We start from the raw sequence: 27,711 nt of genomic DNA on the forward strand, positions 1-27,711 counted from the left end.
TATTGACCTGACCCTACCTTCAACAAAGCCTGAACTTTTACCCCCTTTTAATCAGCTATTCACATGGCATTCTCATGGTTATACCTGTGAGCTGAAGAAGTTATGATAAAACATTTGTTGATGGCATGGGATCTGGGCCATCTGTATGAGCAGCTTGCATTAATCTTTTAGTTTGCTCCTTTTTTTCTGTTTTTATTTAAATTCAAGTTAGTTAACACATTGTGTAGTATTGGTTTCAGGAGTAGAATGTAGTGATTCCTCACTTACATATAACACCCAGTCCCTTTTGGTTTATTCCTAATTCCATATGTATACCCCATCTTATGACAGATTGCTATTGGGTTTACCCAAATTTATTATTTGGTGGGTCTGACACTACCTAGTTCACATGATGGGCAATTATGGCCACATAGTCACCTGATGTTCCATGGTTAGAGAATTATTCCTAACAAGTTTATTCAAAGTCACTTATCTTTCATACTGTTCTCAGCCAGTTCAGTTTTCTGTTTTCTTGTGGTTCATGATGCCTGTGACCGTTTCTCTCAACACACTCATTACTTGAAACAAGTCTGCTCCCTTGGGGTTAATTCACCTTTTAAACATGCTGGAAAAGGCCATGACTTGTTTTCTTTTGCTTTCATCCAGAAATGACTTACAAAATGACTTATACAACTTTAAAAGCTAAAGTAATGTTATGTTTTCCTAAGGTTACTCTCTAATTTTTTGAGTCTGCATCTGTCATGAATTTATGATTGATTTACTTGTTATATTATGAGAAAATGGCAAGGATCCTCTTAAGTTATTGAGTCACAAATAAACTGTATAACTCTGCCGTGATTGCAGGGCTAAATCAACCTCAGGTTGATTCATTAGACTATGAAGCTAAGAATCCTTGTATGAGGAAATAAACTGAACAGCTGCTTGGTGTTGACTTACAACCTTGTTGTAAATAGCTGAATAGATGTTGTCCTCTTGGGAGATTAGTGTTTAATCTTTAACAGGAAATTTCAATGCATTTATCCCTCAGGACAAGTCCACAGCTGTAAAATATGAATGGTGGAGTGCCTCTCATGGATAGATAGTTCTGATAAGGAGCATTTTTCCTACTGAGACTTTTATCATTTGAATGTATTTGCCTGATTATACTGCATCAGTGTCTGTCTCAAGCAGGGCAATGAAAGTTGAGATCAACTGAGTTACAGAGATGGTTGGATTAAAATGCCAGCAACAAGATTGGATTGAATTCAATTACCAAGGAAAGATTCTTAAAATAAAGCAAAGTTTGTTTCATACTTGAGTAAAAGACATTTTTAGTCTTTCAGAAAAGAGTTAATTTGTCATGGAGGACCAATGAGCACTCAATCTGACCAGTGGTAAATCAGTTAAACTATGCTTCAGAATAATAAAATCAGACAGAAAGAAGAAAGAGAGCGATCTCTTAGACTTGGAGAGAAAGGTTCCCAGTTTTGGGACTTCATGTCCACAACATTTAACTTTGAAAGTTAGAACCAAGATAATGCCAGTTCTGAGTACACATTTCCAGCACTATAAAAATAGAAATTATTTCTTATTCTCATATCGCAATGTCCATTTATTTAATGTTTATTTTTGAGAGAGAGAGCGTGCAGGCTGGATAGGTGCAGAGAGAGAGGTGAAGCAAGCTCTGTGCTGAGAGCCCCTGCAATATCCTTTTGAATGACAATAACTACAAAGGAACATCATTTTCACTATGCACCTTTTCTTATCTAAGTCTAGAATCTCAAAATTGGTAAGGAAAACTTGAAGGAAGGAAACAGCTGCAACCCTGTGAATACATGGAATACAGACCACTTACTTTGAAAGAGAGATGTAGAAAACTATCATTAGACACAAACACTAATGTTCCAATGTTCCAACAAAGAAAGAATAGGGAAAAGATACAGTAAGTATCTTTAGCAGAATCTGTTCATGGTTCTAGTTTTTTTTTCATCATTTTGTGGACAATGTAATCCTGGAAATATGTGATATTTAATATGCAAAAGTCAACCAATATATGCATCAAAGGAGAGGTTATTAATACCAAAAAATCCTAAAAATATAAAATGTTTAGATTTCATTTTCCCTGATGGACACAATAATAGATGATTTATTTCTAGGATTTTTAATATAATTTATTTTGTTCTTTTTGTTTATAATTGTATGCACCTCTAATAGACATGCATCTAATGTGTGTTCAATGATTTGATACCATTAGCAGGTCTTATTATTTCCAACATTCTCTTAATTATACTAAATGTTTGAGACATGTGCACATAACTATTTTCATCATTGTAACTGTTTTATAACATGAAATAAAAAGTAATTTTGAAATTTTAATAATTATATCAATCATTATTATGCAGACAAAAGGTCATGCTCATGAAAACAAACTCTGATCTGGCAAACAGAACCAGATATGACAGCTATAAATATTTGCTGATCAGTGGAATTAGGGATGTCTAAATTCAGCAGGTGGATTGATATCATGTATATGAGAGGACATAGGAGTTCGCAAAGCATGGGAATATGACACCTAAATGACAATAGTAATCTCTAGCTCATGTTCTTAAAGGAGAATTCAAAATGTTAGAAAAAGTAAAATTAAAAACTCAACTCAATAGCAACTAAGTATAGCTATCTATAAGCGAAATTCTCCAATATAAAAAATACACTAAATTATATTCACAGAGGTGATGAAAATTTATGCAGGAAACAGAACAAAAATTGATATATACTACCCTGCAACATATTTACACTTTCAAGAATTTCTTTTAATGAATTCAGGTATAAAAAAATAAAAGCAATCTGGAAGAGTTAATTCAGGAATTAACTTACAATGTCACTTGAGAGGTTTAAACATCATTTTAAATGGTAAAGACTAGGCCATATTTTGCAAGAAAATTAAGTAGCTTTTTTGAAGCTGGGGATCTCCAAAAATATAAAGAAAGGAAAAAGCATCTCAAAGGAATGAGAGTACATCATGTTTAAATCAAGCAATAAAACAAATCAAGTAAAACTACTCCAAAACAGGGAGAGAAGTCAATACATTTCTAATAATAGAAAAAGAAATGCAGAGCATGAATAATTGGCATTCTTAATAAAGAGACAACATGGTGAACAAAAATATTTTTGAATAACATTACTTAAAAAGAATGGAAGAAAATAAAATATTGAGAAGCCTCCATGCATCCAAATCCATAAAGTGTACTTCAGATTTAAATTTAATCAACAAAGCATTCTACCAAAAAAAAAAAAAAAGTAAACAGAAAATAAACAAAAATAAAATAACAACCTGGTCTCCTACTTTGGTTCCACAAATTCAAATAATGAAGGCAGTGAACATATAACATTTTTAACTTGTAAATTCCATACTTATCCAGATTAAGTTTTTATTTATTAGCTATTTAAATGAACTTTTACTGTAAAAAGTTGAAAACATAAACTGGTAAAACAAGTTAAATGAAGAAAATATTTACAAACTAACAAATATAGTTATAAAACAATGTATTATAGTTCTTTAAAAAATATAGAAACATAATTTAAAAACTATCAATTCAACAAGAAATAGAGGTGTTAGCAATTTCAGTTAAGAAATCATAAGTGAAAATAAAAAACAAACTTAGAGATAAAAACTAAATAAATAGAAATGTTGAATAGCAAAAAAAAAAAAAAAAAAGGTTTCTGATACAATAAAATAATGAAATAGACTGATTTCTTGAATTCTTCTAAAAGCCAGAGCCAAAAGCAAAACTATACTAGAAATATTCTACCTAAGTGGTTAAGACTATAAACTCTACAATGACTATATAACCTTGGCTTAGTTACTTAACCCCTATGTGCCTCGATTTTCTCATCTGTAAAATATAGTCATTATATCTACTTCATAAGGATGTTTTTCCCTCTTAAATTAAATCAGTTTCTTTAGTTTAAATGAGTTAAATAAATAGAACACATCACTCCTAAGAATCAAAGAAATCGTGATAAATTTTAAAATAAAGTATAAAAGATACTGACTTTTAGAATCAGAAAATCTAACAGCTCAGTAATTAATATACCAAGTAGAAAAAATGGAAGAAATCACTACCCCCAAAACAACATTTTTGGAAAATCAAGTGAGTCAAGGAAAATCAAGTGAGATAATAATAATAATAAGCCTACAAAACATCAAAAACACTTAGTTTAAAAGGATTTATGTCAATAGACTGCCAGGCCATAATACTTTCTAAAAAGCCTGATCTAAATATTCCTTAGTAAAGTCAGTTATGAAAAAATACATGCAATGTAATAATTTACAATATGATTCAGATCTAAGTGATTTAGAATAGAAGCATCTACAATGTGCTTTTGAATGAGGAAAAGTAAATTAACAGTAACTATTACGAATGTAATTATAAATGTAAATATGTGTGATATTTGAATCTACAAATGGGAAGAAAATAACCAAAAACATTTCATTCAAAAGCAAGTTTTCTTGCGTACTATGTTAAGTGGGAAGAGAAAAAGGAGACTGTTAGCAATATTGGTAAGATAGGTACAGCAAAAAAAAAAAAAAAAACACCTGTGGATTAGAACATTATCTTTAATCATGAGAATCACTTTCTCATTATGAACAAGTCCTTTTGAGGCTGATTTTTAAAACTTACCTCTTTGATAGTTGCATTTATAATAAGCAATTATCCTTGAAGGTTTCTCATTTAAAGGACTGTCCTCTAAGAAACAACTTGTGTTAGAAGATGAACAGACAGCTGACTTTGCCCTGTTCATGGCTTTCCAGATATGAGTCCTTGAAGCAAAAACAAAGGGAAAATGTTGTAAGTGCAAACACTGCTGGTAGGCAATAGGAAAAAGAAACCACATATGTGACATCAAGAAGGTACATAGGAGATTTTGCTGATTGTGTAAGAAGATAGTCTTAGAAACCAGATGGACTATTCAGCCCAGGGGTACTTATCCTAGTGTTTCAATAAAACTGATTTAAGCCGGGGGCGCCTGGGTGGCTCAGTCGGTTGAGCATCCGACTTCAGCTCAGGTCACGATCTCGCGGTCCATGAGTTTGAGCCCCACATCGGGCTCTGGGCTGATGGCTCGGAGCCTGGAACCTGCTTCTGATTCTGTGTCTCCCTCTCTCTCTGCCCCTCCCCCATTCATGCTCTGTCTCTCTCTGTCTGAAAAATAAATAAACGTTAAAAAAAATTAAAAAAAAAAGTGATTTAAGCCGGATGACATACAAAAACAGGGCAATAGTTGTGTTTCCATGTGCAAAACAAACACCATCAGAGTTGAAGTAGATGGGTCAAAGGGCATATATGCCCAGTAGCTTGGCCCAGTCAGCTCAGAATTGACAGAGGAGGGTCTATGAACAAAGTATCTAGCTTCAAAATGGAGGTTCAAGTAAAGACTTTTATCTTACTACCATGACAGAATATCAAGATATAAATGCAGAGGCTCTGGTGAAAGAAAAAGAATGTTTCTAGTTTAAGTCTAAAATGCATATTGCGTGGGGCGCCTACTGGCTCAGTAGATTAAGCATCTGAGCCTTGATTTCAGCTCAGGTCATGATCTCAAGGTTTGTGAGATCAAGCACTGCATTGGGTTCTTTGTTGACAGTGTAGAGACTGCTTGGGATTCTCTCTGCCTCTCCCCCATTCTCTTTCCTTTAAATAAATAAATAAAATAAATTTAAAAAACAAATTGGTTTAATGAGAACATTTTTAAAGAAACTAAGAATTCTATACCTCTAATATTCTTTTTTTTAAATGTTTATTTATTTTGAGAGAAAGTGAGAGAGAGCACACACACACATACACATGACCAGGGAAGGGGCAGAGAGAGAGGGAGAGAGAATCCCAAACAGGCTTCATGCTGTCAGCACAGAGCCTAATGTAGGTCCAATCTTATGAACCATGAGATCACTATCTGAGCCAAAATCAAAAGTCAGATGCTTAACTAACTGAACCACTCAGGCGCCCCTCATATTTTTAAACAATAAAATTTCATTAATGTGCATATTGTAGAATACGTAACTCTTTTTCTCTAAATTAAGCTTTTCTGTTCTTCCCGTTTCAACATATGTTAGTCCTCATTGTGGCCATTTCCTCCCTTACAGGTACTAGGAGCATAGGTATAATGCTGGGCTCTTTTTTTTTTTTAAGTTTTTAAATTTAAATTTCAGTTAGGTAACATACACTATAATATTAGTTTCAGGTGTACAATATAGCGATTCGACACTTCCATACAACCCGGTGTTCATCAGGACATGTGTCCTCTTTAATCCCCATCACCTACTTAACCCATCACCTCACCCTGTTCACCTCTGGCAATTATCAGGTTGTTTTCAATAATTAAGAATCTGTTTCTTGGTTTGTTTCTCTCTATTTCCTTTTTTTAGAAAAAAAAAATTATTTCCTAAATTCCATGTATGAGTGAAATCATATGATATTTGTCTTTCTCTGATTTATTTTGCTTAGCATTATACTCTCTAGCTCCATCCATGTCATTGCAAATAGTAAGATTTTTCTTTTTATGGCTGAGTTATATTCCATTATATATATATATATATATATGTGTGTGTATATATATATATATACACACATATATATATACATATATATACACATATATGTATATATATACATAATCCTATAATATATATAGTTCAATATTCTATATCAAATATTATATACACACACACATACACACACACACACACACACACACACACACACACACACACCACTCTTCTGTATCCATTCATCAGTCCATGGACACTTGGGCTGGTTCTATAATTTGGCTATTGTATATAATGCTGCTACAAACATTGGGGTACATGTATCCTTCGGAATTAGTATTTTTGTATCCTTTGGATAAATACCTAGTAGTGCAATTACTGGATCATAAGGTAGTTCTATTTTTAATTTTTTGAGTAACATCCATACTATTTTCCACAGTGGCTGCACCAGTTTGCATTCCTACCAACAGTGCAAAAGGGTTCCCTTCTCTCCACATCCTTGCCAACACCTGTTGTTTCCTGTGTTGTTGATTTTAGCCATTCTGACCAGTGTGACTTGATACCTCATTGTAGTTTTGATTTGCATACCCCTCATAGTTAGTGATGTTGAACATCTTTTCATCTGTCTATTGACTATCCATATGTCTTCTTTGGAAAGATGTCTACTTCTGTCTTCTGCCCATTTTTTGATTCATTTTTTTGGGGTGTTGAGTCTTCTAAATTCTTTATATACTTTGGATACAGATGTCATTTGAAATTATCTTCTGTTTAGGAGGTTGCCTTTTAGTTTTGCTGATTGTTTCCTTTGTCATGTAGAAGGTTTTTATTCTCAATAAAATAAAATTATTTTGATGTAGAAGAGTTTATTTTTGTTTCCTTTGACTCAGGAGACATATCTAGAAAGAAGGTATTATGGCTAATGTCAAAGAGGTTATGGCTGTGTTCTTCTCTAGGAGTTTTATGATTTCAGGTCTCACATTTAGGTCTTTAATCCATTTTGAATTTATTTTAGTGTATGGTGTAACAAAGTGGTCCAGTTTCATTCTTTTGCATATTGCTGTCCACTTTTCCCAAAGAGACATTATTTTACCCGTTGGATAGTCTTTTCTGCTTTGTCAAAGATTAATTGACTATAAGTTGTCATATTGTTGGGGATTTAACCATGCTACCTAAAATCTTCTGAGCCATGGACTTCTTTAAAATCAGATGAAAGTGATATATTCAGGTCTCCATAAACAATGCACATTCATGCATAAAATATGCAAACAGTATCAGAGTATTGCCAGGCCCCTGCAGTCAGCTTAATATCTGTTCTAGAGAAGATATATTTAAACATGTCCTTGCTATTTCTGGAGTAAAATTTGCATACACTACAGCAGAATAGAGTAGCTTAATGACTAAGTGACCAGTAAGTAGTGTATGAGCAGCTTCTTGACTAGAAGGAAACCATCATACAGGAATTTTTTTCTCTTTGGTTTCTGTTAGGCCTCAGAGAAGAAAAAAAAAAAATCAAGCAGATTCCAGGATGTTATGCCCTGAGACTAGAACACTACAGACAAAATTGAAAAGGGTGAAAAAAAGCTAATATTTGGTAAACAAAATGAAATCCATGGGCCAAATATAGCTCACTACTTATTTCTGTATGTTCCACAAGAATTTCTTTCATATTTAATTTTTTTAATGTTTATTGATTTTTGAAAAATAGGAGTGAAAAAGAGGAGTGAAAAAGAGGAGTGCAAATAGGGGAGGGGCAAAGAGTGAGATGGAGAGAGAGAATCCTAAGCAGGCTCCACACTATCAGCACAGAGCCTGACATGGGGCTCAATCTCATGAACCGTGATCATGACCTGAGCTGAGACTGAGAGTAGGATGCTTAACTGACTAAGCCACCCAGGCCCCCCTGTGTTTTAAATATTTAAATGTTTAAAAGATTTTAAAAAATATATTTAAATATATGTGAAATTATATGCAATTCAAATTTCAGTGTCAAAAGTTTTATTAAAACACTTGTAAGCTCATTTGTTTACATGTTATTCCTGGGCGTTAATGCTCTATGACAGCAGAGTTGAGTAGTTGTGACAAAGACCATGTGGACTAGGAAGCCTAAACTATTTACCATCCAGCTCTTTACAGAAAAAGTTTGCTGAACTCTGACTTTGAGCATGTGAACAATTATATAATAGCAGTATCCAAATTAGGACAGTAGATGTTCACAAAAAAGCCTAACACAAAATATACCCTTATTTTAAAGCCTACACTCCCTTTAAAACATGTGGAATGATAGCCTTGCTTCTGCCCATAGACCTTAAGAAATAGTTTATATTTTTTATTTCATATGGAAGAATATGATGCCTGAATTTATTCTATTTTTGGAATGCAAATGGTTATCTTAGAAAGTTTCTGTGCTCCTTAGTTACTCCACTGAATACATTATGAGGGTTCTATATTGATGTCCTTCTATTAAATGAAATGTGAGGCCCTTTTATAATAAACATTTTTGAAATAATTCGTATACATATGGAAAAGAGTACAATGAATAAGTCAGTGAATTTTTACAAAGTGAATACACTCAGATAACTGTCATCCAAACCTACAAAAATTTAACACTCAGAAAACCGCTACTATCTTTTCTAGTTACTATTTCCACCTCCTGACCAAAGTGGGTTCTACCATGACTTCTAACACTATAGACAGGTTTTTGTCCTTTTTATATTATCCTCTGATTCTTGCTTTTTTTTCACTCAACATTATGTTTATGCAACTTATCTAGGTTGTATCTAGATGTAATTCACTTATTTGCATTGATCTGAAGTACCCATTGTAAGCATAGTAGTAAGAACATCTATTGCCATTTATGATCTACAGTTCTTGGAATTTTTTTTATATCAAGTTGAAGTTGACTCCTATTATGTAGAAGTAGAATTTCTAGGCTATAAGACAATGCATATTTATATTCCTAGAAGTTATTTTCATAGAATTTTCTAAAATATTGGACAAATTTACAGTGCTACAAACAAGTATAATAAATCCACTTACCACAGATTCTCACTGATATTTAAAATTGATGAATAAAAAAATCCTAGATATTTGAGTTGTGTGGAGGAATGAAGTTGTAATTTTAATTTATATTTATCTAATGAAAACCATAGTGAGAGAATTTTGTACTACCCGGCTTCAAATATCATTATAGAGCTATAGTAATCATAACGATGCAGTATTGTATGGATAGGCATAGATCAATAAATCAAAACACAAAGCCTAAAATTAAACCCTCACATGTGTGGTCTATTAATTTTTAAGAACTATGTAAATGAAATAATGTAAGAAAAATAATGTTTATTAATAAGTAGTGCTGGAACATTGGGAATTTGAAGTCAATAAACCTTCACTGTTACTTTAAGTATATACAAAAAATTAACTCAAGATGGATCATAGGCTTCAATAAGTAAAAAAAAAAAAAAAAAAAAAAAAAAACCCTGGAAGAAAACATAAGAAATAAAGCTTTGTGACCTTGGGTTAGGCAAAATTTCTTAGGTTGTAAAAAGCACAAATATTAAAGGGAAAATGTATGCACTGAAGTTTATTAAAATTTAAAATTTCTCTTTGGATGACACTTAGTAAAATGAAATACAAGACATAGACCAAAAGAAAATATTTGCAAACACTTACCTGATAAAAAGCTTGAATGCAGAATATGGAGAATTTCCCTGAAGTTCAACAATAAGGTAACAATATAATAAAAGAAATGGGGCAACATTTTTTATTTAAAAATGAACAAAGAACTTCACCAAGGCATATATATGAATTGCACTGTGCCCATGACACAATGTTCAAAATTATTAATTAGGGAAATGCAAATTTAAACCATAATGGATACTAGCACATGCCTATGAGAATAGTTAATATTAGAAAGACAAGAGGGGCGCCTGGGTGGCTCAGTCGGTTAAGCGTCCGACTTCAGCTCAGGTCACGATCTCTCGGTCCAAGAGTTCGAGCCCCGCGTCAGGCTGTGGGCTGATGGCTCAGAGCCTGGAGCCTGCTTCCGATTCTGTGTCTCCCTCTCTCTCTGCCCCTCCCCCATTCATGCCCTGTCTCTCTCTGTCTCAAAAATAAATAAACGTTAAAAAAAATTAAAAAAAAAAAAAAAAAAAAGAAAGACAAGACACTCCAAAGTACCTGAGAAGATGAGGAAAAACTGGGTTTTGAAGTGACTGAGGAGATAAGCAGAAAGCTGGTCAAATGAATAGCCATTTTGGAAAATAGTTTGGTAGTTTCTTAAGAGCTCAAAAATATACTACATAAGCCAATAATCCCCTTAGGTATTTACCCAAGAGAAATGAGAATAAATGTCTACACTAAGGCCTGTATACAAATACATTTAAGGGCTATTTCAATAATAGCCACCACCACCCCAAAAAAAAACAAGTGCCCATCAACTGCAATTAAATACATTAAATAAATAAGTAAATAAATATTTCGTTAACACACCCATATGTTAATAAAAAGGAACAGACTGCTGAGACATACATCCCTATGCATCTACATGGATGTATCTCAAAAGTGTTGAACCACATGAAACAAGCCACACTCTAAGCCTACAAATGTACAAATCTGTTCATATTCCATTCAGGAAGAGGCAAACATTTCAGATGGGTGTGGATGTTTGAGAGATAGTTACTTTTTTTAAGTTGTTTTGTCATTGGTGAATTATTTTGTTTTGATGTTTTCTCTTTGCTATACAACATCCATACCGTTTGTTTGGAAAGCAAATACTTGGGTAATTAGAATTACCTGTATTGCTGAATTTACTTAGTGTAACTTGAGTAAATGTAAATCACCCATGATCTAAGCAACCTGTATGCATTAGCATAGACAGAAAATAATGGTAATTGTGGTGCTTGGATAGCTCAATAAGTTAAGTGTCAGGCTCTTGGTTTCCACTCAAGTTATGAAGTCACTGTACATGGATTTAAACTTGCATCTGGCTTCATACTGACAAATGAAGAGCCCGATTAGGATTCTCTCTCCCTTTCTGCCCCTCACCCGTTTGCGTGCTTGCATGCTCTCTTTCAAAATAAATAAACAAACAAAAAGAATGGTAATTTATGTCCTGTGTGTATAAATAGATTCTTGTTTTATATTAGATGAAGGTGAGCATTTGGCTTTTTTTTTCTGTCCAAATGTGTATTTAAATTCCACTTAATTAACATACAGTGTAATGTTAGTTTCAGGTATAGAGTTTAGTGATTCATCACTTATATACAATACCTGGTGATCATCACAAGTGCTCTCCTTAACACCCATTACCTCTTTAACCCATCCCTCAACCCCCCTCTCCTACAGGAACCATCAGTTTGTCCTCTATAGTTAAGAGTCTGTTTCTTGGTTGATTCTGAAGTTTTTATTTGAGCTTTTTCTTTTGATAAAATAATAGATCTTGAGCAGAAATATAAATCACTAAGATTGTTTGTGGATCTTGAGCACATTTTCTATATTTGCATGATTCCAATTCTTACAGAAAAGAAGTGAGGACTTCAGCTATAAATTATTTCCCAAGGTGAGATATCTCCAGTGTTTTATGCAAGTGCCAGCATATTTGGAGGAAAGACATTTTGAATTTGTTTTTCCTTTAATACCTAGTAAATGTTATTGAAATGTTTACCTCCGTTTTCACAGCATCCCTCCTCCATTTTCCACCTAATCCTCCTGGTTTCCAATATTTCAGTGTAATATACATTTGGTGCTTTATGTGAATTCCTAACAGAAGAAGGTTTTCATATCAGAAGGTAATTTTAATGATTTTATTAATCACATATTATAATATAATAATTAAATTGACACACTTGAAAAGTCAATAAATGCCATTCCTGCTCTAAACTTACTAAAAAACTTACTAAACTTACTAAAAATCATTTGTTGTTTTGTTGTTTTGTGGTCTATTTTTCAGGTGTACACCCATATTTAAGTACTTAGGAACATTTAGAAAATGTTGTTGTGTATCAAGTAGGAGATGAGGGAAATAGCACATAGATCAGCTACCATTTGCTGGGTGTGATGAAACTCTAATAATTATGAACAAATGGAGTGAGATGGGTGAGGAGGTGACATTTGAAAGAATCTTTGGGTAGAAAGTATGGGAAAATTTGAAACATTAGCATAAGACCTGGCAAAGGGCATAACAAAAGCTTATTTTTAAGGCCACCTATTACTACAAAACAACTTTTAACCTTCAATTATAGACCACCATACATTTTAAAACACATTCAGGAGATTTTAATATATTTACCTAATTATAAACTTTAAGTAAAAAACTTTGTCATATTTAATGTCATGGTGGCTATCAGTATCAGCTTTTATAGGCTCATGAAAGTGATTGTATTTATTCCTTCCTAACTCCTCATTTAGTGACCTCACATGAGGAGCACAAAAATTGTCCTTGATGGGACAGTTTACATCAGAGAAATTGTCAAATGCTACAAATCAGTTCCTGTCCTCTCTGGAGAGCCTGTTAACAGCTACAAGCACATTGCTGCATTAAACACACACACACACACACACACACACACCTTTTTTTTTTTCTTATCTTCTAGGTGTGCAAAATAGATATTAAGTAATCTAAACAAGAAGAATTTTGAATCAACTCTCAGTATAATACAAATCATTCTTTAAATTATATTTCTTTCAGTATAGTTAACATACAGTGTTATACTAGTTTCGGATGTATTTATAGTAATTCAGCAGTCCAATACAACACCTGGTGCTCTTCCAAGTGTGCTCCTTAATTTCTGTCACCTGTTTAACCCATTTGCCCATCTACCTCTACTCTAGTTTCTTCCTATAGTTAAGAAGCTGTTTCTTGATTTCTCTTTTTACTTTGCTTATTTGTTTGGTTTCTTAAGTTCCACCTATGAGTGAAATCATATTGTACTTGTCTTTTTCTGACTGATTTATTTCGCTTACCATTATACTCTTGAGTTCCATTCATGTTATTGCAAATGTCAAGGTTTCATTGCTTTTTGCAAGTAAATAATAAAGTATTTAGTCATAATACTTTATGACAAATATTAACAAATAATTTTATGACTAAAAAATATTACTAAATAATTGGACATTTGCAAATGGCAAGATTTCATTCTTTTTATAAGTGTAATAAATTATTTAATCATAATATTTTATGACTAATATTAACATAAACAATATTATTTATGATTAGATAATATAACTAAATAATTGTTGGACATTTGGGCTGCTTCTGTAATTTGGCTAAGGTACATCTGATATAAACATAGGGGTGCATATATCCCTTTGAATTAGTGTTTGTGTATTTGGGGATGAATGCCCAGGAGTGCAATTACTGGATTATAGGGTAGTTCTATTTTTAATTTTTTGAGGAAACTCCATTCTGTTTTCCACAGTGATTGCCCCAGTTTGCATTCCCCTCAATACTGCATGAGTGGTGATCTTGGGGTGTGAGTTCAAGCCCCATGTTGTGTATAGAGACCAATTAAAAATGAAATAAAATTTTTAAAAATGCAACAGATTTCTGCATATTGATCTTTTTTTATCCTGTGACTTTGCTGAATTTATTAGTTTTAGTAGCTTTTTGTTGGAGTCTGTATGGTTTTCTATATATAGTATTATGTTATCTGCAAATATTGAAAGTTTTACTTGTTTATTACTGATTTGGTCTTCTCTTAGTTCTTTTTGCTGTCTGATTTCTGTGCCTAGGACTTCCAGTACAATGTTTAATAAAAGTGGTGAGAATGGACATCACTATCTTGCTCCTGGCCTTAGGGGGAAAGCTCTCGTTTTCTCCATTGTGTATGATGTTCATTGTGGTTTTTTCATATATGGCCTTTATTATTTTGAGGTATGTTCCCTCTAAACCTACTTTGTTGAGGGATTTTATATCATGAATGGATGTTCTACTTTGTCAAATGCTTTTTCTGTATCTCTTAAAATGGTCTTACGGTTTTCATCCTTTCTCTTACTGATGTGATGTATCATGTTGATTGATTTGTAAATAATGAACCATCCTTACATCCCAAGAATAAATCCCACTTGATTGTGGCGAGTGACATTTTTAATGTATTGCTGGATTTGGTTTTCTAGTATTTTCTTGAAGATTTCTGAGCCTGTGTTCATCAGAGATACTGGCCTATAGTTATCTTTTTTGAGGTGTCTTTATCTGGTTTTGGCATCAGGATGATACTGGCCTCACAGAATGAATTTGGAAGTTTTCTTCATTTTTTGGGAGAGTTTGGGAAGAATAGATATTAACTCTTCTTTAAATCTTTTGGTAGAAGTCCCCTCTTAAGCCATTTGCTCTTGGACTTCTGCTTGTTGGGAACATTTTTTGATTACTGATTCAATCTCCTTGCTGGTAATCGGTCCATTAAATTTTTCTATTTCTTACTACTTCAGTTTTGGTGGGTTATATGTTTCTAGGAATCTATCCATTTCTTTTAGGTGGTCTAAGTTATTGGCATATAGTTTTTCATAATATCAAATCAATTTTTTAATATCAACTATCTGTGAGATTAATGAATATCATTTATAAGCCTTTGGTAAATAAGCTAATAGCATCAGATTTCACTTCATTGAAAATAAAAGACAAAGATATCTGATAAGAAATCTTGATAGAGTTTCACCCAGTTATCTTATAAGAAACAAATACATTGTACTGAATCTCTCATTACATTTATTTATTCAGTAATTAAGGCAGTTGGTAATTGGCAAGATCTCCTAGAAAGAGCATTTATATATAAACAAAAGAAGGTCACTGAAATTATAGATTAAGCTAAATATTATAGTGAAATAAACAGAAGTATAAAATAACTGTTCATAATAATTTAAACAAACCAATATATTAAATATCAGAAAAATACAGCAAATAATCCGAATACTAATGGAACAGAAAATTATATTTCTATAGTATCATTGCAGTGATTGATTGCTAAGCTCTTGAGCTGTTTATTCATTTCCAAAGAGAGTCATTCATTTAGCAAATTTTATTCTTGATATGATTTTCAAGAGCTATTATTTTTCAGATAGATTTTTAAGAATGACAATGAAGAACTGAAATTACAACATTGAGTAGGCTTTGCCATGAATCACAATTATTTTAATACTAATAAGTAATATATATCAAATGACTTGTTCAGTAATTTCCATTTGTCAGATGGGATGGCTAGTCTTATAAAAATATTATATTCTTTGTTCAAGCTGTAATGTATAATTATGGATAAAATCTGGCCATTTAAAAAACCTTAAATAAAACTGTTACTGCATAATGGTCAGGCTGTTGCTTTGCCCATAAAACTTAGTAAAAGAACTGTTAAGAGTTCATGGTATTCTTTCATCCCACTGTCACTGGATAACCCCATAACTGGAGATAAAATTAAAGTGTTTGTAATGAGAAATCTCAGATATAAGGCAGTTAATAAATTCAAGACTACAAAGGATTTATTGGTATTTTTTCAACCCAGAAGTTAGTTTCCAGTATGTTTGAATGCAAATCCAGAATTTAAGATCCAATGTTGATTAAATCATAGTTAGCAGAATTTTCCTGTCTTAGCAGCAGACTAGTAGTTCTTGCTTCACTGGTTCTCAATTTATAAATAGGCACACATGATGATGCTTAAAACTACCATATTGACATCAGTCTCATTTTAAATTCAAGGCCCTGGAAATGAAATGACAGTGACTTAGCTGCACTACAAATGTTCCTTACTTAAAACAATGTTGGTGGCTTTTGAGGTGCCAGGGTAGCTCAGTCAGGTAAGTGTCCAACTTTGGCCCAGGTCATGATTTTGCAGTTTGTGGGTTTGAGCTCTGCATGGGGCTCTGTGCTGACAGCTCAGAGCCTGGAGCCTGCTTCAGATTCTGTCTCTCTGCCCCTACCCCTCTCTCACTCCGTCTCTCTTTGTCTTTCAAAAATAAATAAAGATTTAGGGGCGCCTGGGTGGCTCAGTCGGTTAAGCGTCCGACTTCAGCTCAGGTCATGATCTCGCGGCCGACTTCAGCTCAGGTCATGATCTCGAGGTCCATGAGTTAGAGCCCCACGTCGGGCTCTGTGCTGACAGCTCAGAGCCGGGAGCCTGTTTCAGATTCTGTGTCTCCCTCTCTCTCTGACCCTCCCCCGTTCATGCTCTGTCTCTCTCTGTCTCAAAAATAAATAAACGTTAAAAAAAAATTATAAAATAAAAAAATAAATAAAGATTTAAAAAATTAAAAAAAACAATGCTGATGACTTTTTTTATGTGTATTATTTTTGAGAGAAAGTGTGAGTGGGGAAGTGGAAATCCAAAGTGGGCTCCATGCTGAAAGTGGAGAACCTGAACCCGGCCTTGAACTCATGAACTGTGAGATTATGACCTGAGCCAAAGTCAGATGCTCAACTGACTGAGATACCCAGGCACCACAAACTATGTTGGTGACTTTTTAAAATGTAGTAAAAAGGTTTTGTCTGCCACATTTTCTATAATCTATAGATTTTTAGAGGCCATTTTTATACAAGTGTTATACTACAGAAATCCTGCTAATCACCACTTCAAACAGATTCTTTGTTTCCATTCCCATTCAATAATTTAAACTCCTGGTATACAATATGAGTATGGCTAGAGAGGGACCTGTTAGGGAAATCATTACACTTTTGGATACAGAAATATTAGATAACTAAGCCATGTAGTTCTGAAAGACATTAAGAGCTTTATGATCAAGGCCTGTTAAGATAGTCAATTTTTATGTGTAATTTGTGTATAAACAAGGGTTTTACATCTTTAAAATGAGCAGAAAGTGAACCCAACCACCAACCGGAACAATTTCAGTAGAAGCTAGGATCAGCCTTAGGAACTTGAATTTCAGTGATGCACATGCTTATCAATGACTAGTTACTTGATTTGTGAACAGGTTTTTTTCTTTTGTTTTGTTTTGTTTTTTCCAGTAAATCAAGAGAAAATGAGAACATCCCTTGCAGCTTACGGTGGATACTGGTTCTTCCTAGAACCCTCTTTGTTGAAGGATGAATAAATAGAAACAAAATCCCAATCCAAAAAAATGATCTGAAACAGCTGGAAAACAGAGCATAATTTTAAATATTGAAGAAAATTCTATAAGAAAAGTAATTGTTAAAATAAATATTTTATAATGTATCTAATTTGTATTCTTAAAAAAAATTTTAATATGAAATTTATTGTCAAATTTGTTTCCATACAACACCCAGCGCTCCTTCCAACAGGTGCCCTCCTCAGTGCCCATCATCCACCCTCCCGTCCCTCCCACTCCTCCTCAACCCTCAGTTTGTTCTCAGTTTTTAAGAGTCTCTTATGGTTTGGCTCTCTCCCTAACTTTTTTTTCCTTCCCCTCCCCTATGGTCTTCTGTTAAGTTTCTCAGGATCCACATATGTGTGAAAACATATGGTATCTGTCTTTCTCTGTATGACTTATTTCACTTAGCATAACACTCTCCAGTTCTATCCACGTTGCTACAAAGGGCCATATTTCATTCTTTCTCATTGCCACATAGTACTCCATTGTGTATATAAACCACAATTTCTTTATCCATTCATTAATTGATGGAAATCCCATAATTTGGCTATTGTTGAAAATGCTGCTATAAACGTTGGGGTACAAGTGCCCCTATACATCAGCAATCCTGTATCTCTTGGATAAATTCCTAGCAGTGCTATTGCTGGGTCATAGGGTAGGTCTATTTTTAATTTTTTGAGGAACCTCCACACTGTTTTTCAGAGTGGCTGCACCAGTTTGCATTCCCACCAACAGTGCAAGAGGGTTCCCAATTCTCCACATGCTGTCCAGCATCTATAGTATCCTGATATGTCCATTTTAGCCACTCTGACTGGCATGAGGTGGGATCTCATTGTGGCTTTGATTTGTATTTCCCTGATGATGAGTGACGTTGAGCATTTCATGTGTCTGATGGCCATCTGGATGCCTTCTTTGGAAAAGTGTCTATTCATGTCTTCTGCCCATTTCTTCACTGGGTTATTTGTTTTTTGGGTGTGGAGTTTGGTGAGTTCTTTATAGATTTTGGATACTAGCCCTTTGATATGTTATTTGCAAATATCTTTTCCCATTCCCTCGGTTGCCTTTTAGTTTTGTTGATTGTTCCTTTGCGGTGTAGAAGCTTTTTATCTTCATGAGGTCCCAATAGTTCATTTTTGCTTTTAATTCCCTTGCCTTTGCAGATGTGTTGAGTAAGAAATCACTGCAGCTTAGGTTATAGATTTCTCCTCTAGAGTTTTGATGGTTTCCTGTACATATTCAGATCCTTTATTCATTTTGAGTTTATTTTTGTGTATGGTGTAAGAAAGTAGTCTAGTTTCATTCTTCTGCATGTTGCTGTCCAGTTCTCCCAGCACCATTTGTTAAAGAGACTGTCTTTTTTCCATTGCATATTCTTTCCTGCTTTGTCAAAGATTAGTTGGCCATACTTTGGTGGCCAAATTTGGAGTATCTATTCTATTCCATTGGTCTCTTTGTCTGTTTTTGTGCCAATACCATGCTGTCTTGATGATTACACCTTTATAGTAGAGGCAAAAGTCTGGGATTGTGATGCCTCCTGCTTTGGGCTTCTTCAATATTCCTGTTAATATTCGGGGTCTTTTTTGGTTCCATACAAATTTAGGATTGCTTGTTCTAGCTTTGAGAAGAATGCTGGAGCAATTTTGATTGGGATTGCATTGAATGTGTAGATTGATTTGGGTAGTATTGACATTTTAACAACATTTATTCTTCCAGTCCATGAGCATGAAATGTTTTTCCATTTCTTTGTATATTCTTCAATTTCCTTCATAACCTTTCTATAGTTTTCTGCAAACAGTTCTTTTACATCTTTGGTTAGATTTATTCCTAGGTATTTTATGCTTCTTGGTGCAATTGTGAATGGGATCAGTTTCTTTATTTGTCTTTCTGCTGCTTCATTATTAGTGTATAAGAATGCAATTGATTTCTGTACATTGATTTTGTATCCTGCAACTTTGCTAAATTCATGTATCAGTTCTAGCAGACTTTTGGTGGAGTCTATCGGATTTTCCATGTATAATATCATGTCATCTGCAAAAAGCGAAAGCTTGACTTCATCTTTGCCAATTTTGATGCCTTTGATTTCCTTTTGTTGTCTGATTGCTGATGCTAGAACTTCCAGCACTATGTTAAACAACAGCGGTGAGAGTGGGCATCCCTGTCGTGTTCCTGATCTCAGGGAAAATCTCTCAGTTTTTCCCCATTGAGGATGACGTTAGCTGTGGGCTTTTCATAAATGGCTTTTATGATGTTTAAGTATATTCCTTATATCCTGACATTCTCAAGGGTTTTTATTAAGAAACGATGCTGAATTTTGTCAAAGGCTTTTTCTGCATCGATTGACAGGATCAAATGGTTCTTTTCTTTTCTTTTATTAATGTGATGTATCACATTGATTGATTTGCGAATGTTGAACCAGCCCTGCATCCCAGGAATGAATCCCACTTGATCATGGTGTATAATTCTTTTTATATGCTGTTGAGTTCGATTTGCTAGTATCTTGTTGAGAATTTTTGCATCCATATTCATCAGGGATATTGGCCTGTAGTTCTCTTTTTCTGCTGGGTGTTTGGTTTAAGAATCAAAGTAATGCTGACTTCATAGAATGAGTCTGGAAGTTTTCCTTCCCTTTCTATTTTTTTGGAACAGCTTGAGAAGGATAGGTATTATCTCTGCTTTAAATGTCTGGTAGAATTCCCCAGGGAAGCCATCTGGTCCTGGACTCTTATTTGTTGGGAGATTTTTGATAACTGATTCAATTTCTTCGCTGGTTATGGGTCTGTTCAAGTTTTCTATTTCTTCCTGTTTGACTTTTGGAAGTGTCTGGGTGTTTAGGAATTTGTCCATTTCTTCCAGGTGGTCCAGTTTGTTGGCATATAATTTTTCGTAGTATTCCCTGATAATTGCTTGTATCTCTGAGGGATTGGTTGTAATAATTCCTTTTTCATTCATGATTTTATCTATTTGGGTCATCTCCCTTTTCTTTTTGAGAAGCCTGGCTACAGTTTATCAAATTTGTTTATTTTTTCAAAAAACCAACTCTTGGTTTCATTGATCTGCTCTACAGTTTTTTAGATTCTATATTGTTTATTTCTGCTCTGATCTTTATTATTTCTCTTCTTCTGCTGGGTTTAGGGTGTCTTTGTTGTTCTTCTCCTAGTTCCTTTAGGTGTGCTGTTAGATTTTGTATTTGGGATTTTTCTTGTTTCTTGAGATAGGCCTGGATTGCAATGTATTTTCCTCTCAGGACTGCCTTCACTGTATCCCAAAGCATTTGGATTGTTGTATTTTCATTTTCATTTGTTTCCATATATTTTTAAATTTCTTCTCTAATTGCCTGGTTGACCCTTTCATTCTTTAGTAGGGTGTTCTTTAACCTCCATGCTTTTGGAGGTTTTCCACACGTTTTCCTGTGGTTGACTTCAAGTTGCATAGCATTGTCATCTGGAAGTGTGCATGGTATGATCTCATTTTTTTTCTACTTACAAAGGGCTGTTTTGTGACCCAGTATGTAATCTATCTTGAAGAATGTTCCATGTGTACTCGAGAAGAAAGTATATTCTGTTGCTTTGGGATGCAGAGTTCTAAACATATCTGTCAAGTCCATCTGATCCAATGTATCAATAGGGGTCTTGTGTCTTTATTGATTCTGTGTCTAGATGATCTATCCATTGTTGTAGTAGGGTATTAAATTCCCTGAAAGTACCACATTCTTATCAATAAGGTTACTTATGTTTGTGATTGTTTTATATATTTGGGGGCTCCTGTATTTGGCGCATAGACATTTATAATTGTTAGCTCTTCCTGATAGATAGACCCTGTAATTATTATACAATGCCCTTCTTCATCTCTTGTTACAGACTTTAACTTAAAGTCTAGTTTGTCTGAAATAAGTAAGGCTACTCCAGCTTTCTTTTGACTTCCAGTAGGATGGCAGATAGCTCTCCATCCCCTCACTTTCAATCTGAAGGTGTTGTCAGGTCTAAATTGGGTTTCTTTTAGACAGCAAATACATGGATCTTGTCTTTTAATCCATTCTGATACCCGATATCTTTTGATTGGAGCATTTAGTCCATTTACATTCAGTGTTATTGAAAGATGTGGGTTTGGAATCATTGTGATGTCTGTAGGTTTCATGCTTGTAGTGATGTCTCTGGTACTTTGTGGTCCTTGCAACATTTCACTCACAGAATCCCCCTTAGGATCTCTTGTAGGGCTGGTTGAGTGGTGATGAATTCCTTCAGTTTTTGTTTGTTTGGGAAAACCTTTATCTCTCCTTCTATTCTGAATGACAGACTTGCTGGATAAAGGATTCTTGGCTGCATATTTTTTCTGTTCATCACAATGAAAATTTCCTGCCATTTCTTTCTGGCCTGCCAAGTTTCAGTAGATACGTCTGTCACTACTCTTATGGATCTCCCTTTGTGAGTTAGACATGTTTATCCCTAGCTGCTTTCAGAATTTTCTCTTTATCCTTGTATTTGCCAGTTTCACTATGATATGTCATGCAGAAGATCGATTCAAGTTACATCTGAAGGTAGTTCTCTGTGCCTCTTGGAGTTTAACGCCTGTTTCCTTCTCCAGATCAGGGAAGTTCTCAGCTATGATTTGTTCATGTACACCTTCAGCCCCTTGCTCTCTTTCTTCTTTCTTCTGGAATTCCTATGATACGGATATTGTTCCATTTGATTGCATCACTTAGTTCTCTAATTCTCCCTTCATACTCCTGGATTTTTTTATTTCTCTTTTTCTCATTTTCCTCTTTTCCCATTATTTTATTTTCTAATTCACCTATTCTCTCCTCTGCCTCTTCAATTTGTGCTATGGCTGCCTCCGTTTTATTTTTCACCTCATTTATAGCATTTTTTAGCTCCTCATGACCATTTCTTAGTCCCTTGATCTCTGTAGCAATAGATTCTCTGCTGTCCTCTCTGGTTTTTCAATCCCAGCGGTTAAATTATGACTATTACTCTAAATTCTTGTTCTGTTATATTGCTTAAATCGTTTTTGATCAATTCGTTAGTTGTAGCTACTTCCTGGAGTTTCTTCTGAGGAGAATTCTTCCGTTTTGTCATTTTTGGTAGTCCTTGTAGTGGCTCCAAGCTGCAGGGCACTTCTGCTGTGCTGTCTGTAGTAACTTGTGTTGGTGGGTGGGTCCGCAGTCAGACCCAATGTCTGCCCCCAGCCCACCGCTCTGGCCACCGTCACATTGGACTGTACCTTATCTTCCCCTCTCTTAAGGGCAGTACTCACTGTGGAGTGGTGTGACCTCTGTCTGGGCTACTTGCACAGTGCCATGCTTGTGGTGCTGCCTCAATGGGATCTGGCCAAGGGCGTATTAGCTGGGGTGGATCCACAAGTTGCACAGGGGTGGGAGGGGTAGGCTTAGCTTGCTTTGGGGTCAGTGGTCCCCTGTGGGAGGGGCCCTGCAGCACTGGGATGGAGGCAGACTCATTGGAGGGATGGATCCACAGAAGCACAATGTTGGGCGTTTGCCTGGTGCAAGCAAGTTCGGTGATGGGAACAGCTTCCCTTTGGAATTTTGGCTGGGGGATAGGAGAGGGATATGGCACTTGCCAGCACTTCCCCCCACCCACCCCCCCAAGCTGAGCTGAACTCTTTCTTCCAGGGCTCAACAAATCTCCCTCCCAGTGTCCTCTCATCCTCCCTGCTCTCCGAGAGCAGTGCTGTTGACTTTTAACATTCCAGATGATAAGTCCTGCTGGCTGTCAGAACTCACACAGTCCGGCCCTTGTGCTTTTTGCAAGCCAGACTTTGGGGGCTCTGCCTTGCTGGGCAGGCTACCCCCCCACCGCCCTGGCTCCCTCCCGCCAGTCTTTGTAGCATGCACTGACTCTCTGCCCTTTCTACCCTCTTCCATGGGCCTCTTGTCTATGCTTGGTTCCATAGAATCCATTCTGGTAGTCTTCTGATGGTTTTCTGGGTTATTTAGGCAGATGTGGGTGGAATCTAAGCAGTCAGCAGGACGAGGTAAGCCCAGCATCCCCTCTCACCACCATCTTCCCTGTATTCTTAAATAATTTTAAGAAGAAGATATTTAGAAAACATGACAAAATCATACACATTGATTAAAAGAAAGTATGATGATACATGGAACAAAGGAAAGGAACCAAAAACTTAATGTAGAATAAATTTTTTTTTGTTACTGTTGTAAAAAAGAAAACCATATAAACAAAGATCAATATTATAGAGAGGACAAATCCACCAACTCTTTATGAATGTATGGCTGGAGTAATAAGAGATGAAAACAAGTGATGAAAGACTTCACATTAAAAACACAAGGAATGAGTTTTCCAGAAAGGTATAAGAAAAATTCACCCAGAACAAAATGCAGTGGTGCAATAGATAAAATTATTCTTAACTTTAAAAAAGATATGAATGTACAATCGAATTAAATTACGATGTTTCAGAATTGACTAAAAAAAACCCAAAATGTAAAAATTTTGAGCATCAGTGTTAAATCACATATTTTTTTTCTAAGTGTAGAGATGTTTAGGAACATCTTTAAAAAAAGTTTATTGTATGAGAGAGAGAGAGAGAGAGAGAGAGAAGAAGGGGCAGAGAGAGAGGAGAGAGATTCCAAGCAGGTTCCACATTGTCAGCACAGAGCCTGATGCAGAACTGGAACTCATGAAACTGAGATCATGACCTAAGCCAAAATCAAGAGTAGGAGGCTTCATTGACTGAGCCACCCAGGCATCCCAGAGATGTTTAGGAACATCTTAGCCAATTTATTTCACTTATACTTTCCCTATTACATATGGCTAGGATTTATAGATGATAAGAATATGACTAAATTAAGTCCAAAGGAGCTCTTTTAATGAGTTAAAAATAAAAATTCTAAGTGGTAAGAAGCATAGTACCATAGTTTAACTAACAATATTAAATCACGTATTTTAAGTTTAAAATATGCCAAAGGAGGTTCCTATAAATTCAGGAATAGAGCTTGCCAGATATATGTTTTCATAATAATAGCTATTGCATACAAATTATAGAAACTGATATTGTTAATTAAAATGGAGAAGGAATGTATTCGAAAAAATCAGGTAGTTTTTTGACTTTAATATCTTAGAAAAAGCCTGCATTTTGATACTATTTAGGTAGTAGGAAGTATTCCTAGCAAAATTCTCTTATTCTGTTCATCAAAGTAGAAATACATCTTTTTTGAATAAAAGGAAAAGATCTCAACTGAAGGAGATCTTGGAAAAGATCTTGAAGGAAATCACTGGAAAGTCTCCCTACCTAATGGATTCTTAATATTTTCTCCTTAAATTACCTAAAGTAAAATATTTCTCTAATGGATACCACATTAAAATAAGCAAACATGCAAACAACAATTCGCAGGATTTGTTCATTTGCTTTTTAAAAAAAAAATCAATTTAAGAAATTTTTGCAGTACAGCCATGACCTGATTAAGCTATAAACCCAAAGATATTATAGTGTTTATATATTTCTATAATAAAGTAGTATCCAACTCATATTTAATATTTTAACATTAAGAACAATGACTCGTTTTCATAAAAGTTGACATGTGTAGCTGTTTTAAAATAATGTTGATTTCCATCAAGAGTTAACAGTGTAACATTATTTACCTGGATATTGTAGTTAGTAAATTTTTCATTCTGTATGACAACTGAATAGTATGAATCCAGGGTCAAGCGTTTTTACTTCAAGTTCTTTTCATACATAAATATAAACCATAGCTCTAAGTTTCATCAAAATACAGGTGGGAAAAATCACAAAGTTCTTGTATCACAGAGTAAAAAAAAAAAAAAAGTGTCATCTTAAAAAAATGATTCTAGTATTCCTAACTATAATAATACAAATACAATTGTATAAATAGACTCATACCTGCATTATTAGGTCAGAATTAAAAATTGGTCTAGCATCTTTTACATATACATTTAAATAATGAATATAAATTTATTTCTAATAACTTTTGATAGACATTACATCATAAATATGATGAGAATACCATTTAGTTTCCAGGAGCCCTTGCCAAGAGATATCATTTGTGCTGTCCATGGTGGCAGATACCTTTGGCTCTCACATCATATCTCCTCTGTTTATATATGGTTTCACAAGGCAGCTGTAGGAAGGCTCATTCTGCATTCTGGAATGCACTGGCTGCATTCCATCTCAAATGTGTGCCACTCAATTTTCCACTTTCTGCCTCAGGGTCCCTTTGGCGCTGAGACAATCTAATTTGACCACATTCATGTACAACATAAAATGTGAGATTGTTAATGCCTGTAAGAGTGCCTCTGAAGCCAGTGAGGGGAGGGGGAGTCACTGGATAAATGCACTGGCTTCTTTTCATTCAGGTTGGCATCACTGGAGGACATTTTTACTTCTTAGAGGTCACAGCTAAGTCTTTCCTGTGGCATTAATCACTCTTATACTCATTTTCCATCTTCCCTGACTCTTCCTCTTTCCACTCCTTCACTTGTGCTTGCTGGTAGCACCTCACAATAACCTAGTTTTATCCAAGTCTAACCTCATGCTCCGCTTGCAGTGAAGCACATGATGGTCTCTCTGCCCTAGAAAACAGACGTTCAGTAGGAGATTCTGGAACACAATAGCGTTAGCATTTGTAAACCTATCCTGTGTGACAGATTAGTGAACTAGAAAAGGTGGCATTGGGGAATGCACTAAGTCTAGCATTAAAATAGTATAAGCTCAATTGTAGTGGTAAGAAATGTAAAATTGTCTTCTTTTGGTTAGCTGCCTTAAAGCCATAAAGAAAGAATGAAAGATTCATGTCAACAAACATCACTCAAAACACACTGGAAAAGTCATGGCCATGTTTAACGTGAGTATCATTTATGGAAGCCTGGCAGTCACAAGGCAAACATTAATAAAACTCAGGGTCAAAATTCAATCATAAGTGTGACAAGGCAGACTTAAACAATCCATTTAAGTCTTCCTATTTAATAGTTTGCTAGAAAAGCTTTGGAAGAATCTTAAGGAATAACTCCAGAAGCTCAAGGATTAGGGAATTTTAGAATGGATTTATTACGAGACCCACAGCTGAAAATATTCTGTAATAAATGCTTAAAAATATTCCTTTCATTAAAGTAATAAGGAATACTCCAGTCAAGGGGTCACCATTACTTTTTAGAGGCTTAGTTGTGACCCTTTGCTCTAGATCAGGGTTGGCAGTGGAGAGGCCGTCATGTACCTGGGTTCTAGTCCTTAGAGTTCATGGGAATGATAGAATTCCAGAATAGTAGAAGACAAGTGTCAGTACTAACAAGACAAAGGAAAGACAAGGATAGTTATCACATTGGCTAGCGATACCATAAGATATATTACCTTAGCCCACAAAGATCTGTGGTAATGGCTCAGAGACATGATATTCTTAGGAAATCACAAGACCTGGTGAGAAAAAGATGAACATCAGCTCTACAGTAGAAAACAGTGATACCTAACTTAGTTTCCATGTCTGTACCATTCAGATTCAGAGCTCATTGATTGAAGGAGAAGCAGATGCCCTTGAGAAAGATTCTGAAATGTTATTATATGATTATGCAATAAGATACAATCTAAATTCTCATATTCTCCTCTTAAAAATGTGTATGTGTAAAAATTTGTGTAATAAACAGTATTCTTTGATTTAGTATCTATAAAAATGAAATCTCAGTAAAAAATACCTATGTATCTTTCAAGAAGGAGTTACTTTAAAATATTTGTCTTATCTATATTTTGGACTGCTATGCAACTATTTAGGAAAAAGGAGAACCAAGCTTTCAGTGCTGATATTAAAAGATCTATAAGACATATGGTTAATAGGACAGTAGAAATGCTTCCATATAATTTATGTAATAAAACAACTATATGCTTATATATACATAGGTAATAGTTTAAATTCATTTTTAATGAATAGAAAAATGTCTAAAAAGCATGGTCACAGAAAAGTTTAGTGCTAAGAGGGAAGTTAAGAGACTTACACTTTATAACCTACTTTCAATGCAGTGCTTGAATCATTTGACAAAGGTGATGCATCCATGTCATATTTGTATAACTGTTTTTCAAAATAAGAGAAATGAGGAATTAAAAGTATCTTTTACCTGTGTGCCCCTCCTCCTTCACATTCTTCTTGTTCCTCTTAGAGGTAA

The 27,711-nt window shown here is 34.7% G+C and overlaps 1 long non-coding RNA gene across 1 annotated transcript in view; it reads left to right on the forward strand.

Moving 5' to 3' along the window:
• LOC132680151 (uncharacterized) overlaps positions 1-17,605 on the forward strand; it is a 68,828-nt gene extending 51,223 nt beyond the window's left edge. The window contains exons 2-3 of the long non-coding RNA XR_009610545.1: positions 12,203-12,312; positions 17,472-17,605. This is a non-coding gene — a long non-coding RNA (uncharacterized LOC132680151). The remainder of the gene's footprint in view (positions 1-12,202; positions 12,313-17,471) is intronic.
• Positions 17,606-27,711: the final 10,106 nt, after the last annotated feature.

Source organism: Panthera onca, chromosome A1 (assembly GCF_046562875.1).
Source record: "Panthera onca isolate mPanOnc1 chromosome A1, mPanOnc1 haplotype 2, whole genome shotgun sequence".
In the NCBI taxonomy this organism is placed as follows: Eukaryota; Metazoa; Chordata; class Mammalia; order Carnivora; family Felidae; genus Panthera; species Panthera onca.